This window comes from Meriones unguiculatus, chromosome 2 (assembly GCF_030254825.1).
Source record: "Meriones unguiculatus strain TT.TT164.6M chromosome 2, Bangor_MerUng_6.1, whole genome shotgun sequence".
Taxonomy (NCBI): Eukaryota; Metazoa; Chordata; class Mammalia; order Rodentia; family Muridae; genus Meriones; species Meriones unguiculatus.
In genome coordinates, this window is record NC_083350.1 from 130,358,908 (window position 1) to 130,375,421 (window position 16,514).

The window sequence follows — 16,514 nt, forward strand, 5'->3', positions numbered from 1 at the left end:
GAATGCATTGGCAGAGACAACTTCCAGAACAGAGCACCAATAGCACAGGCTCTGAGATCAACAATTAATAATGGGATCTCATGAAACTGAGAAGCTTCTGTAGGTCAAAGGACATTGTCAATAGAACAGAATGGTAGCATACAGAGTGGGAAAAGATCTTCACCAACTCTACATCAGACAGAGAGCTAATATCTAAACTATTCAAAGAACTTAAGAAATTAAACACCAACAAATCAAATAATCCAATTAAAAATAGGGTACAGAGCTAAACTAAGAATTCACAACAGAAGAATATCAAATGGCTGAGCATCACTTGAAGAAATGCTCAGTGTACTTAGCCATCAGAGAAATGCAAATCAAAACGACTCTAAGATTCTATCTTACACCAGACAGAACGGCTAAGATCAAAAACTCAAGTGACAACACATGCTAGAGAGGACGTGGAGAAAGGAGAACCCTCCTCCATCATGGGTGGGAATGTAAACTTGTACAAACTCTCTGGAAATCAATCTGGTACTTTCTCAGTAAATCAGGAATAATTCTAACTCACTCCTGGGCATATATCCAAAAGATGCTCCACTCTACAAGGACGTTAGCTCAACTATGTTCATAGCAGCTTTCTTCATGATAGCCAGAAACTAGAAACATGCTAGATGTCCTTCAATAGAAGAATGGATACAGAAACTGAGGTACATTTCACAATGGAATACTACTCAGCTATTAAAAACAAATAAATCATGAAATTTGCATGCAAGTGGATAGAAGTAGAAAAGGTCATCTTGATCGAGGCAACCCAGACCCAGAAAGACGTGCATGGTATGTACTCAATTATAGGTGGATATTAGAATGATAGTACAGGAGAATCATGCTACAATCCACAGACTGTAAGAAGCCAAGTAACAAGGAGGGCCCAGGGGAGGGAGCCAGAAGGTCACTCAGAAGGGAATAGAATACACAGCAGAAGTGGATGAAGAGAGGGAACTAAGCAGGAGATGGAATGGGGAGGGGAAACTAGAGTGGGGATCAGATGTGGCGAGAAGGGGGTTGGGAGTTGAGAAGGCTGGGAACAAGAAGGGAAACTAGGAGGCAGGGGATGACATCTCTTTGTCAAGCTGGAGGCCTGTGACAGAGTGCGCGCCTAGGAGGATATGGGTGTGGCGCTCGAGACTCCTAACAGAAAGAAGGGCGTGAAGCCTGAAGTGACTCCTCCTAGCCAGCCAGGACTAGCGGAAAGAGGGGAGGAGCAACCCACAGACAAAACCTGTGACCCCCAAATTACCCTGCCTACAGGAAGTGTAGGGTTAATGAGGGAAGAAAGATTGAGGGCAAGTTCAACCAATAATTGGCCCCACCTGAGACTCACCCTCTCGCCTCCCAACCCCCCAAGTGGAGAACCAGACCCTGACACTAATAATTCTGCTATGCTTTCTAACAGGAGCCTGACTTGACTGTCATCTGGGAGGCTCCAGCCAGCAGTGGATCTAGACGGGTGCTGGGACTTGCAGCCAAGCATAGGGCAGAACTCTGGGGTTCCTGTGGAAGTGTTGGGGGAAGATGGAAGGACACGGAGGGGACAGGAACCTCACAAGAAGACCAACAGAGACAACTAACCCAGCCCCGTGGGGCTTTCAGAGACCAAGACATCAACTAAGGAGCATGAATGATCTGGATCTAGGCCCCCTGCACACATGTAGCCGACAGGCGACTTGGTATTGAAACAGGGCGCCTGGCTAGTGGAGGGTGGGGTGCTATTTCTAACACGGACTCTGTTGCCTGCTTTTGGATCACTTCCTTCCGGCAGGCTATCTTGCCTGGCCTCAGGGGATGAGGATGTGCTCAGTCCTGATGTGATTTGACATGCTTGGGAAGGTTAATTTGGGGGAGACGCTGCCCTTTTCTGAAGGAAAAGGGAGAGGGGAAGGGGAAAGGAGGGGAAGTGGAGAGGATTGTGAGGAGGGGGAGCGAGGGGGCACCCTTGGGATGTAAAGTAAATAAACTAATAAAGAAAAAAAAAAAAAAGAAAGAAGGAAAAAAGAAAATGCAAGTCATCATCACTAGCTGTGTAGACTAGTTGTCTGGAAAAGTCAGCCCCCTCCTGGCCTGGAGGGCTATGACTCTACACTCTGAATGACAGGTTTGTTTATGTATTTAAATGTGTTCTTTCTCTCTTCCTTATCTGACTTGACAGCCCAGAGAAAACTCAGCCTTTGTATTACATAACTGCAAAGTATGCAGTGGAGAAACTTTGGCTAATGACAGCCTTCCAATCTTGAGGGCATTCTTCAGGCAATTTTGGGGTTTCAGACGCTTCCTGTATGAAGCGGAGGTCACAGATTAATACAGAAACGCTGTATTTATCAGAAACAGCTCTGCTATGCAGATGCAAGTCTTTGTTGTACCACACGGTCCACTTATCTTTTTTTTACCTTTTTAAAATTTTCTACCGAGAGGGCGATGGTTTCTCAAGAAAGAATCATCCAGCTTTTCAGCTTGTCTCAAATTCTGCAGGGTTTGAAATAAATCAGGCCTGACAAGGTTTAGGAGTTGAGTAGCAGCGCCCCCTTGTGTATGGGAACTGCCAATGTTCGAAGCTCTTCCCATCCCGGAGTGACTAGAGTGAATTGCTGAGTTTGGGTGTAAAGTCTTTAAAGGTGCAACAAGGTAATAAGGTCATGGGAGTCAGACCTTAATCTGATAGAACTAGTTAGTATCCTTCTAAGAGGGTCTTCTCCCCTTCCACCTTTTTTTTTATTATTATTATTCTGTCTTCCCCAGTGCCCCACGTCTCCCTTTTCCCAGTCTGTAGGCTGTTGTCAAATGCTTTTTCAGCATCTAAGGAGATGATATATATATTTCTTTCAGCTTGTTTTCATGGTGGATTACATGGATGGATTTCTGTATATAGAACCACTTCTGCATGCCTGGGATGAAGCCTGTTTGGTCATGGTAGATGATATCTTTGATGTTCTTGGATTGTTTGTGAAAATTTTATTGAGTATTTTTGTGTCAACGTTCATAAGGGAAATTCTCTTTCTTTGTTGGGTCTTTGTGTGGTTTAGGTATCAAAGTGACTGTGGCCTCATAGAATGAGTTTGGTAATGTCCCTTCTGTTTCTATTTTGTGGAATAGTTTAAAGAGTATTGGAGTTAGCTCTTCTTTGACGTCTGACAGAATTATGTGCTGAAACCATCTGGTTCTGGGCTTTTTTTTTTTGTGAGAGAATTTTGAAGACTGCTTCTATTCCCTTAGGGGATATAGAACTATTTAATTTATTTACCCAATCTTGATTCAGCTTTGTTAAGTAGAATCTATCAAGAATATTGTCCATTTCATTTAGATTTTCAAATTTTGTGGTGTATAGGCTTTTGAAATAAGACCTAGTGATTTTTTTTTTTTTTTTTACATTTCCTCAGTGTCTGTTGTTATGGTCCCCTTTTTATTTCTGATTTTATTGATTTGGACCCCTTTTAGTTAGCTTGTCTATCTTGTTGATTTTCTCAGTTTTGTCGATCCTTTGATTTGTTTTCTTTGTTTCTAATTTATTGATGTCAGTCCTAAGTTTTATTATTTTCAACAGTCTACTCCTCTTGGGTGTGTCTGCTTTTTTTTCCCCTAGTGCTTTCAGGTGTGCTGTTAAATTGATTGTAGGAGATGTCTCCAATTTTTTAATGAAGGCACTTAGTGCTAAGAATTTTTTTTAGCCCTGCTTTCATTGTGTCCCATAAATTTTCAAATGTTGTGCCTTCATTTTCATAGAATTGTAGGAAGTATTTAACTTTTCTTTATTTCTTCCTGAAAATCTATTTTATTAGATATTAGAATGGCTACTCCTGCTTGCTTCTTGGGTCCATTTGCTTGGAAAAACCTTTTTCCAGTCCTTTGCTCTCAGGTAATGTCTATGTTTGTGGCTGAGGTATGTTTCTTGTATGCAGCAAAATGATGAATCCTATTTACTCATCCATTCTGATAGTCTGTGTCTTTTTATTGAACAGTTGAATTCATTGATGTTGAGAGATATTAATGACCTGGACTGTTAGTTCCTTTCATTTTGATGTTGGTTGTGGTAGTGTGGTTGTGGTTTGTGTGCTGGTCTACTTTTGGTTTTGCTGTAATGAGGTTACTTATATCCTGTGCTTCTGGAGGGGGGGGTTGGGGTGTGGTTAACTTTCTCAGGCTGGAGTTTCCCTTCTAGCATCTTCTGTAGGGTTTGTGCATAGATATTGCTTAACTTGTTTTTGTATTGGAACATCCTGTTTTCTCCATATATGGTGACTGAAGTTTTACTGGGCTTAGTAGTGAAGACTAGCATTTGTGGTCTCTTAGGGTTTGCAAGATGTCTGCCCTGGCCCTTCTGGCTTTTCTGGTCTCCTTTGAGAAGTCAGGTGGAATTCTGATAGGTTTGCCATTATATGTTACTTGGCCTTTTTTCCTTGCAGCTTTTAATATTTTTTCTTTGTTCTGTACATTTAGAGTTTTTATTATTATGTGGTGGGAGGATTTTCTTTTCTGGTCTAATCTATTTGGTGTTCTGTAGGCCTCTTTTATGCTTATTGGCATCTCTTTCTTAAGACTGGGGAAATTTTCTTCTATGATTTTGTTGAAAATATTTTCTGGTCCTTTGAGCTGGGAACCTTCTCTCTTCCTTTCTATTGTTTCTTCTTTTCATGGTGTCCTTGATTTCTTGGATATTTTGTGTCAGGAATTTTTTGGATTTAACATTTCTTTGTTGGATGCATCAATATCTTCCATTGTGTCTTCTACACCTGAGATTCTTTCCTCCATCTCCTGTATTCTCTTGGTGATGCTTATCTCTGTAGTTCCTGTTTTCTTGCCTAAGTTCTCCCTCTCCAGGATTTCCTCAGTTTGTGTTTTCTTTAATGTTTCTATTTCCATCTTCAGATCTTGAACCATTCTTTTGGTCTCCTTCTATTTGTATTTTCCTGCCTTTCATGGTTTGTCTAGTTCCTTCACCTATTTGTGAAGGCAACACCTAAAAATACTTTTCTGTATTTTCTTGAGTAATGTAATTATGTCCTTTCTAAAGGCCTCAGTCTGTTTGACTTTATAGTGCTGTATTTACTTATAGATTTTATTTGTTTCCTCTGTTATCATATTTGTAAGCATAGATGTAAGGTCATTTTGTTGTGTTTTAGTTGTGTTAGGGCTTCCAGGGCTGCTTTCTTTTGGATAACTGGGTTCTGGGGATGCCATATTGTTTTGGCCTTTGTTGATTGTATTTTTATGCTGACTTTTAGCCATGTGGTTGTTTCTGGCATTAGATATTAGATTCTGTTGCCTGCAGGAGTTCTCAGAGATGCAGGAAGAGCCCTGGGCAGGAAGCTAGATGTTCCTGAAGGAGCAACAGCAAGAAAAATGTATCATCTGGTTCTGTATATGCCAAAAGTCATATATACTAACTGAAATGGTGTGACATTTTCCACCAGCTCCTATGAACGTATAAAAGTCAGACATCCCCTTTATCCCAAGATTTTTCTGAAGACTCTTCTCCTGCAGGTCCCCCATCATGTTGTCCATACTGTACCCAGTATGAATTCTTTTACTGTCCATTTTCAAGCTACCTCCCCTAATGAAGATTCTTCCAGACATTTTCCCTCCTAATGTCCTGCCACCTTGTGGCCTGATCATGGACCCCGTGATTGTTAAGAAAGCTCATTCTCAAAAGGAATCTTTTATTAGTTCCTTTCTGGAACCCGTCACTCCTTATCTCTTTGTTACAAGAGTGGGATTACCTGATGGGAGACCCTTGGTGATTCTGGAGTTTTAGAAGAATCATTGTGAGGCAACTAGATTGAAAGCCATGGGTGGGAGCTTTGGACCACTGTGGAGTAAGGGAGTGATTGAGAATTGAAAGATTTCTTTCTCTTTCTTTCTTTCTTTCTTTCTTTCTTTCTTTCTTTCTTTCTTTCTTTCTTTCTTTCTTTCTTTCCTTGGGTTTTCTAAAGGAATGGAACCAGCAGTTGAATACATGCATGTACACACACACACACACACGCACACACACACACATATACTCAAACATGGAGACAGAGAGGGGGGAGAGGAAGAGGGGGAGAGGAAGAATTTATTGGAGTGGCTTACAGGCTGTGATCTGAGTAGTTCAACAGTGGATGTCTACTGATAGAATGGCTGAGGATCTGGTAGCTGTTCAGGGTTTTAGCAGTCCTAATCTAGCACTGGAATCCCAGGGTGGTCCTAGACAGCTACCAGGATTCAGAGCATCTTAAGAAGCAATCCGAAAGAAGTAGATCTAAGACCAGCTAATGGATGCCTTAGGAGCAGGACAAATAAGCTTGCCAGTCAGAGAGGGCAAGAGGACAGAAAGTAAAAGCTTTGTTTCCCATGTCCTTTTATGTGGGCTGCCACCAGAGGGTGGACAAGATTCAGGGTGGGTCTTCTGATTGATCCAACAAAGGAAAAGTCCCTCCAAGGTATGCTCAGCTGCTTGGGTTTTAGTTAGTTCCAGATGCAGTCAATTGACAAGCAAGGTTGCTATCACAAGAAGAGGACATACAAAATTTCAAGAACCAGAAATCTCTCTTCAGACCAGTCAGGAACAAAGACTGATAGACAGCTGCTAGCCCAAAACAGCTTCAGTGATGTCACCTTGTTACTGGTCACATTCTATCCTGACCTGTAGCAGTAAATGATTGTTCTTAGGGGGAAAAAAAAGTTAAGCTAAAGCAAAACAACATCCTACTCCAATATCAGGCAATCCAACATTCAGGAAGAAAGATGAATTCATTATAAAATTTAGACAGGGCTTGAACACCTCTATGCTAAGCCAGCAGTGAATATTTTTAATTTCTGGCAGTTTAATGGCGCATTACTCATTTGGTGTTAACTTACACACCTCTCTTCTTGTATCGGAAAAAATGGTGATAGTATAAAAGATAAAAAGCTCACAGTGGCATGGTGAAGGGCCTGCTGGATGTAAAGTGTGATTTCTGAGTTGCAGACTTTGAACACTTTTCTGGACTCTACAAGACAAATGGTCCAGTTGCCACAGGGGTAATGCCCTAGCAGGATTTCTAGTGTCATTAGCCACTGTTTCTCACCTGTTTGTAACTCAAGGGACTGCATGACTCAAAATCCTTGTCCGAAGATTTCCAGACCATCCACATTGTTCTATCCTCCTCTGATAAAAAATTTCCAGGATGCCAAAGGAGCTGGAGTGAAAGCAATTATCCTGTGTCTTGTAGTTTCTCCTTACTGATAGCTCCGCACACTTAGATGTCTTCTGGGTTATTGTGAATCACATTTAGCTCTGTCAGATGTTTTCCTATCATTCTTGTAGAGGCTGGTGACCCAGGATTTTGAGGGCAATTCCTAAGAACCTTGGTTGTAAGATATTATGCTGGTTAGTTTTGGCAACTTAACACACACTTGAGTCACCTAGGAAGAGGAATTACCTCTATCAGATTGGTTTGTGGGCATGTCTGTGGGACATTTTCTTAATTAATTATTGATATGGGTGTTATCACTCCTGGACAGGTGGTTATGGGTTTGTATAAGATCAAAAACTGAGAAAATTTCTCCCTGATATTTGCTTCAGTTCCTGCTTGGTTTCCTGCCCTGATTTTTGTTTGTTTGTTTCTTTCTTTGTTTGTTTTTAAGTAAAGCTTGATCCAGGTACTTTGTGGATCCTGATATTCGTAAGTTCAGAAACTTAGTCCTCACTAACTAGGGTATCTCCAGAATTGATGGGAACGTCCTAGGCCAATTCCCAGTAAAGTTTTCACCTTGCTCTTCAACAACATAGTCACTGTGGGATTAAATGGTACATGTTACTGCTGATTCCCAGGAAACTTGGGGGTCCTATCTTGTAAGAGTCAGAAAACTTAGACCACTTCAGCTAAAGCAATACTGGATTCTTTCTTCACATTGAATCCTATTGTGTACTGGCAGGTTTTATGTCAACTTGACTCACGCCAGCATCATCAGAGAGGAAGGAGCCTCAATTGAGAAAATGCCTCCATGAGATCCAGCAGTAAGTCATTTTCTTAATTAATGATCAGTGGGGGAGGGCCCAGCCCATTGTGTGCAGTGCCATACCTGGGCTGGTGGTCCTGGGTTCTATGAGGAATCAGGCTGAGTGAGAGATAAGAAGCAAGACAGCAGCACTCCTCCACAGCCTCTGCATCAATTCTTGCCTCTGGGTTTCCACCGTGGCTTCTTTAAATGATGGACTATCATAGGGAAGTGAATAAACCCTTTCGTTCCCAGCTTGCTTTTTGGTCATGGTGCTTCATTCTAGCAATAGAAAACCTAACTAAGACATATCGATTCCTCCTCTGGTGTATTCACCACAATTGGGACAAATTAATTACCAAAGCCTCAACAAATGAGATTACCTTGGCCTTGTATAATACCCCTAGGCAATTGTAGTGAATTGTTTTAAAATAAATGAGCAATAGTTGGCAATCTGTGCTTCACTGTTATCTTCCAGCTGGGTCTGTTTTATAAAAGGTAAAAAAGAAATCAAATGTGCTTTGTGTCTAAGCTTTTCTTTCAGGCTATGGCAAATGACTTTCACAGTGCTTAAAACCAAACTTGGAGGCCAAACATGGCAAAAATGTCAGAGCTAAAAGGGTAAACCATTTTGAGGTTCTGGCTCTCAGCTAAGCTAGACCCAGGGGGTAACTTAGTCACCTATTACCTCGTTCAGAGAGGCTGTGAAGAGCCAAATATTAAAACATAACCACTATCTATTCTATAAAACAGAGCAACCCAGGAAAGTGTTCTCAATGATTACAAAAAAAGCCACATGGTCAGCAAGACTGTGACTCATCTCAGAAGGTGATACAACTAATAGAGGAAAAAAAAAACCCTGAAAGAATCCTTTTCCCACCTGGACCACACATGACAAACGGAGTGTGATTAAGAACAAGACATGATATACAAATGTGGGAGAGTCAGGCGGTATGCAAATGTCCCATAAAGGATCATAATTCCCACATCTTCCTGAGCATATGGCTTCCTTCTCCAGCTGCACTCACCTCACTCTTAACCTCTCATTCTCGGACGCTTTCTTTTTATTAATAAGCTGTCATCTATTCTTGTTTCTAACTATGTGTGTATTGTTCTGGGATACAAGAACATGGAAACATGTATCCTGTAGCATCCTTAGGCTGAGGATATTCCTGAATGCCCCCTTCCTTCAGGCACTCTTGGGGAAGTAGTCACAGATCCTCTACCCACATCTGAGCAGGAGAAACTCATGGGGAGATTCAGTATAGGATACCTAGAATGAGCAAAGACCACACTGCAGGAAGCTGGAAATCGCTAATCATGAGATAGTTCAATATACTCTGTAAATAAGTTAAGCCTTTACGTCACAAAGGACAACGATGAGCAGATGAGATTCCTACTCTGAGGAGAAGGGTGCAGTGTCTTTGAAGTGGTCTCATAACAGTTGTCTCTGCGATGAAAACTGGTCCTCGAGAAACTGATTATGGCTACTGTTTCTGATAAGGATCACCAGAAAAAAACAGGAACATGCAGGAGGTAGGAGTGTGTGATACTCCTATTTATGGAGCCAAATATTTTAGAGGTGTGCCTGTACTTACAGGCACAGTTGAAATGGTTTCGTTGGGACTACAATGACTCCTAGTGGAACAACTTTGCTGAACTGTTGTGCCACTTTGAGTAAGAATGGGCCCCATAGGCTCGTATGTTTGAATGCTTAGTCACCAGGGAGTGGAACTCTATTAAGTATTAGAAGGAGTAGGAGGTGTGGCCTTGTTGGAAGTAGTGTATTAATGGGGGGTGGGATTTGACTGTTCAAAAGCCCACACGAAAATCTCTCTCTCTCTCTCTCTCTCTCTCACTCACTCTCTCAGTGCCTGTGGATCAGAAAGTAGGTCTCAGCTACTGCTCCAGTACCATTCTCCTCACAATGATGGTAATAAACTAAGCCTCTGAAACTGTAAGTAAGCCTCAAAGGCTTTTTTCATAGGAGTTGCCTTGGTCATGATGTCTTTTTACAGAAATTAAACAGTGACTAAGGCAACTATTGAAAATGAAACAGAAAATGCTGAAATTACCTTACTCTATAAAATTACCCCACATTATGACCAAGGTGTCTGTCCTGCCTTGCATCTTATGGCTCACTCAGCCTGCTTCCTCATAGAACCCAGGACCACCAGCCCAGGTATGGCACTGCACACAATGGGCTGGGCCCTCCCCCATTGATCATTAATTAAGAAAATGCCTTACTGCCAGATCTCATGGAGGCATTTTCTCAGTTGAGGCTCCTTCCTCTCTGATGATGCTGGCGTGAGTCAAGTTGACATAAAACCAGCCAGTACACGATAGGATTCAATGTGAAGAAAGAATCCAGTATTGCTTTAGCTGAAATGGTCTAAGTTTTCTGACTCTTACAAGATAGGACCCCCAAGTTTCCTGGGAATCAGCAGTAACATGTACCATTTAATCCCACAGTGACTATGTTGTTGAAGAGCAAGGTGAAAACTTTACTAGGAATTGGCCTAGGACGTTCCCATCAATTCTGGAGATACCCTAGTTAGTGAGGACTAAGTTTCTGAACTTACGAATATCAGGATCCACAAAGTACCTGGATCAAGCTTTACTTAAAAACAAACAAACAAAGAAACAAACAAAGATCATCTTAAAGATAGGATTTTCTCTTTCAGGTATTATTATTTTTCATCCTATTAGGATCTAGAGTGATTTGGAGAAATCCCAAGAGCCACTTATTATACCACAATGTGTTGTTAGAGGCTCATGCTACAGGAGACTCTGCATGACCTAGCTGATACATCATGTAAAAAACTGACACAAAACCAGAAGAGCCTTCCCTGAAGATCTGCTACTACCTCCTTCTTCTGAAATAGAAAATTCATTGACCTAATTACAGGAAAATTCTCTCTCTCTCACTTACCACCCCCACACCTATCCTGGTAGATAGAGAGTCATGAAAGCCTGTGTATATTGCATTTCATATCATTTCATATCATTCCTACAAATGATGCTCAGCTGCAGGATGTTGCTATAGTTCAAGCTTCCATCCTTTCCCAAATTCCCCCTGATACCCAGCTTTCACTGAGATGGGGCTTTAAAATATTCTTTTCTTTTTAATCATATTTTTTATTATTTAAGACAATTTTCAAATTTAAATGTGTTTTGATCATATTCGTCCCCTCCCCCAAGTCTTTTCACATTTTACATCCTCTCTCGTTCTACCCATCTTAAAGTTCTTTTTTTAAAAAACAAAATCCCCAATACGACTACAACCCGCAACCCAAAAACAAAACAGGACAAAAAACACTCCCCCAAACAACCCATTAATCTCTAAACAAATGAAAGTAAACACACAGACACACACACACACAGCTGTGGAGTCTTTTGTATGTTGGTAAACTATTCCTGAATATGAGACCTGGGTATATCCTGGAGCAGCTGATATACCCAGGGTCACTCTATTGGATAAACTGATTTTCCCTCTCTCAATCAGTATTAGTGACAGCTCAGCTTTACTTTTACTATTGTGGCTAGGTATTCATTCATTCATGCATTCATTCATTTTTATAGAATATAACAAAATATAATAAAATAAACAAAAACTAGCACATCAAAGTTGGACAAGACAAACAGAAGCAAACAAAAACAAAAACAAAAACAAAAAACCTCCAGAGAAGGCACAGGAATCAGAGACTCACTGGTTCACACTCAGGAACCTCATAAAAACACAAAACTAGAAGCTGTAATATATACTCAGAGGACTTGGTGCAGACTGTGCAGGCCCTGTGTAGGATGCTTCAGTCTCTGTGAGTTCACGTGAGCTTTGACCATGCTGATTTAGAGGGCCTCGTTTTCTTGATGTCTTCCATCCCCTCTGGACTTACACTCTTCCTGCCTCCTGTTCCACAGGATTCCTTGATCTCTGAGGGGAGGGATTTGATAGCGACACACCATTTAGGACTGAGTGATCCAAGATCTCTCAATCTCTGCATAATGTCTGGCTGTAGGTCTCTATGTTTGTTTCCATTTACTTCAGGAGGAAGCTTCTCTGAAAATGGCTGAACAAGGCACTGGTCTATGAATATAGCAGAATATTCTCAGGAGCCATTTTATCACTACTTTTTTTTTTTTTCCTTTTTTAAGACCAGTATTATTTGGCTTTGCCCTAGGTACCTGGGCTATCTAGTCTCAGGATCTTGGTCACCCAGTATAAGGTATGGGTTTCATCTCAAGGAGTGGGCCTTAAGTCAGACGAGTTATTGGTTTGTTACTCTCACAGTTTCTGTGCTACCATTGCCCTGGTAGCATTGTACATTGTTAATCTACAACCATTGTAGATTGATGCTGGATAGAGTTTATAGTTCTCTTTTGATATCACGCAGAATACTTTCCTGTACAAAAGACACTGGAATGTAGGAGTGAAGGCTCTATGTAGGTGCCAGCTTGACAATTTCCATCTTCAATAAGTTGTGTAGGTGTTGTGTTCAGCAATGGAGCCTTGCTGTGGACAGTAAGCTATAGTCTTTGTGTCTGTTATTATGTCCCCATTAAAAAAATTTTGTTAATTTAAATATTTTTCCCCTTCACCCACCTTTTAGTTTATTTAGATAAAAGTTTGCCAGTCTTACTGATTTTCTCAAAGAACCAACTCTTTGTTTCATTGATTCTTTTCATTTGTTTGTTTTTTTTTTTGTTTGTTTCTATTTAATTGATTTCAGGCCTACAGCTGATTTTTTTTTTCTGGCTACTCCTATATCTCTTCTTTTGTTTTAGAACTTTCAGGTATGCTATTAAGTTGTTAGTATGAGATCTTTCAAGCTTTCTTACATAGGCACTTAGTACTATAAACTTTTCTTTTAAAATCACTTTCATTATGTTCCATACATTTGTTTATATTGTATGTTCATTTTCATTCAGTTATAGAAAGTTTTAAATTTCTTTCTTATGGTTTTGATCAATTTTTCATTCAGTAGAGGGCTGTTCAGTTTCCATGAGTTTGTAAGCTTTCTGTTATTTCTGTTATTGTTGATATCTAGCTTTAATCTATGGTGGTCTTAAATGATACAGGATATTATTTCAATTTTTTTGTATCTGTTGAGACTCACTTTGTGTCTGACCATGTGGTCAATTTTGGGGAAAGCTCCAGGGGATGTAGAAAAATGTTTATGCTTTTGTGATTGGGAGAAATGTTACGTAAATATCTGTTACAGAACACTCATTTTACAACATCAGTTAATTCCAGCATTCATCTGTTTAGTTTTTTGTCTGGATGACCTGTGGATTGAAGAGAGTGGAATATTGAAGTCTTCCACTAGAAGGGTGTGAAGACCACTATGTGAATTAACCTGTAACAGTATTTCTTCCACAAACTTGTGTGCCCTTGTATTTGGCACATAGATGTTAAAAATTGTTATGTTCTCTTGGTGTGTTTTCCTTTGATGATTATGTGTTTTTCTCTGTCTCTTCTGCTTAGTTTTGGTTTCAAGTCTATGTTGTTAGACACTAGCTTCTTTCTTAGGATCATTTTCTTGGAATATCTTTTTCTAGCTCGTTACCCTGAGGTAGTATCTGTCCTTGATGTTAAGTTGTGTTTCTTAGATGCAGCAGACAAATCGATCCTGTTTTCACATGCACCTTTAACTGGAGAATTCAGAGCATTAATACTGAGAGATATCAATGACCATGACTGTTGATTACTGTTATTTTGTTGTTGTTGTTGGTAGTGGTGGTGGTGTTCGGTGAGTGAATGTGCGTATGTGCATGCGTGTGTGTGCGTGTGTGTGTGTGTGTGTGTGTGTGTGTGTGTGTGTGTGGTGAGTTTCTCTTTTTTTGACTTTGTTGGTCTAGGATTATTTATTTTCTGTGGGTTTTTCTTTTTTTTGCAGTTGGGTTGGAGTTTTCCTTCTAGCACCTTCTGTAGAGAGATATTGCTTACATTTGGTTTTACCATGGGATGTCTTATTTTGTCTATTTGTGATGCTCGAAAGTTTTGCTGGATCTGGACCGGCATTTGTGGTCTCTCAGAGTCTGTAGGACATCTGTCCAGGCCCTCTGCTTTCGTATGTTACTTGGCCTTTTACCCTTGCTGCTTTCGATGTTCTTTCTTTGCTCTCTTCATTTAATGTTTTTATTATTTTGTGCTGAGGGGACTTTCTTTTCTGGTCTGTTCTATTTGTTGTTCTGTATGTTTCTCATACTGCTTCAGTATCTTCTTTAGGTTATGGAGATTTTCTTCTATGACTTTGTTGAAAATACTTTTTTTCTCCTTAGACCTGTGTTTCTTCTCTTTCCTCTATTCTTTTTATTCTTAGATGTGGTTTTTTTCATCCTCTCAAAGATTTTCTGAATGTTTTATACCTGAAATTTTTAGATTTAACATTTTTTTTTACAAATATATCTATTTCTTCTAGCACACCTTTGATACCTGAGATTCTCTGCTTTATTTACTTTTTATTTTTTTTATTCTGTTGGTGAATCTTGCCTGTATAGTATGTTTGAGTTCCTACTTTTTTTTTGTTTTCCAAATTTTTCTCCATTTGAATTTTCTTTATTGCTTCTATTTCTACTTTCAGTTCATTTCCTTTGAGTGTTTGTTTGTGTTTTCATAGAATTTTTCCATAGATTTATTTAAGCAATTTATTCATTTCTTCTTTATGGACCTGTATCATATGCATAAAGTGTGTTTTAAGGGCTTTTGGTCATGATGTTTTGTTACAGCAATAGAAAGCAAATAGGACAGAAGACATTTGCCCCAAAAGCACTGGACTGAGGCTTATGGCTATAAGTATTTTATGTAGCATTTGCCCCTCTCACATTTGTAAGCATGGCCTTTGCACACCCATATTTTGGTGTCTGTGGCCTAGATATTCTCTTTCCTTTCTCCCTTTCTCCTTCCTTTTCTCCCTCTCTTGATATCCCTATTCTACTAGAAGGATAGGTCACTTTCTTAGCCACAGTACAGTGGGTTAATGTAGTGTTACTCACTGGACATCAAGCCCTACCTTTCCAAACCCACTAAGTTTGAATTTTAATTCAGCTCCTTGAACATCCATCAAACTCGAGTTTCTTAAATAAACTATGTATCGGAATAGCCTGGTGGGTTTTTTTTGCGCTGTACAGCCTTGTAGTGTCCCCACCCGCAGAATCTCTGGAGAAATAAGAGGATTGTTAATAAAGAATCCCACAGTAGGTATATAATAATAATAGGCTAGGTAATGAAACTTATTCTAAAGAGATGCAGCACATTTAGGAGAAGAAACCAACAGGAGGCCGAAGTTTAAAAGTCATTTGATGGACCCAGTCTATGCTAGGAAGGGACGTTTAAACCTCAGATCCCCACGAAAAGGTGCAGCAAGCTTTGACAAGGAAGGTGGAAACCAATTGGTTACTGAGCTACCACGGGCTACATCCGAGCAGAGGTTCTAGGTTATAGTAAGGGGAACAAGGACTATTTCTAACAGGGACTCAATGGCTGGCTCTTTGACCTCCCACCCCCCAAGGGAGGAGCAGTCCTGTTAGGCCACAGAGGAGGACTTTGCAGCCAGTCCTGAAGATACCTGATAAAACAGGATCAGATGAATGGGGAGGAGGCCCCCCCCATCAGTGGACTTGGAAAGGGGCACGGTGGAGATGAGGGAGGGAGGGTAGGATTGGGAGGGAATGAGGGAGGGGGATACAGCTGGGATACAGAGTTAATAAAATGTAACTGATAAGAAAAAAATAAAATTAAAAAAAAAAAAAGAAAAGGAAGGTGGAAATGGTGCTTCATCTGGGAGAACATCAGGTACAAAGATCCTAAGGAGGGTGTATGGAGGAGCTCCAAAGGGGCAGATTAGGGTGGCTGGAGCAGAGTGCAGGTGAACTTGGACCTTCCATTCTGCCTCGACTTGTGATTTAATGGAAACTTATTTAAAATATTAAAAAGAAACACTATGTCCTTATTATGCTTGCTTAAGTTCTATCCTGAAGTTTTCAGATTTCACCTCTAATAAAACCACTCTGCTATCTTTCCTTCCTACCATCAGGGCTGTTCCTCAGGTGGTTGTGGGTCTTTATCATGAAAACAACACGTCTTAAATCCAGGACAGAATGGCATAGTCTTAAAGTTTAACCCATCATGTCAGTGAGTTTCCAACAATGAAGAGAGTTCATTATGATGAATACGGCTACATTACATAGTATTAGTCTTAGTTTCTTACTCATATGCTCAAACTGATTGTTTTAACTATAGTATGGAGAGTAGAAGATGTGCTGTAATTGTCCTCTGAATATGCTGGATAAGAGACACTACCCCAAGCTAAAGGGATGTAGCTAAGTTCACCTGTGAAAGCAGGCCGATAGAGCCGTCTCTGAGTTGTGGAAGCACACAGGGAAGGTGTGCAGCTTTCCTTGATTGCCAGCTTGGCTACATCTGAAATTAACTAAAACAAAAAAATATTGGAGGAATTTCTGTAGGAGATTTTTGACTAATTTAAAGTTGGCTGATCTATTATTTTATTATTTATTACAGTTTA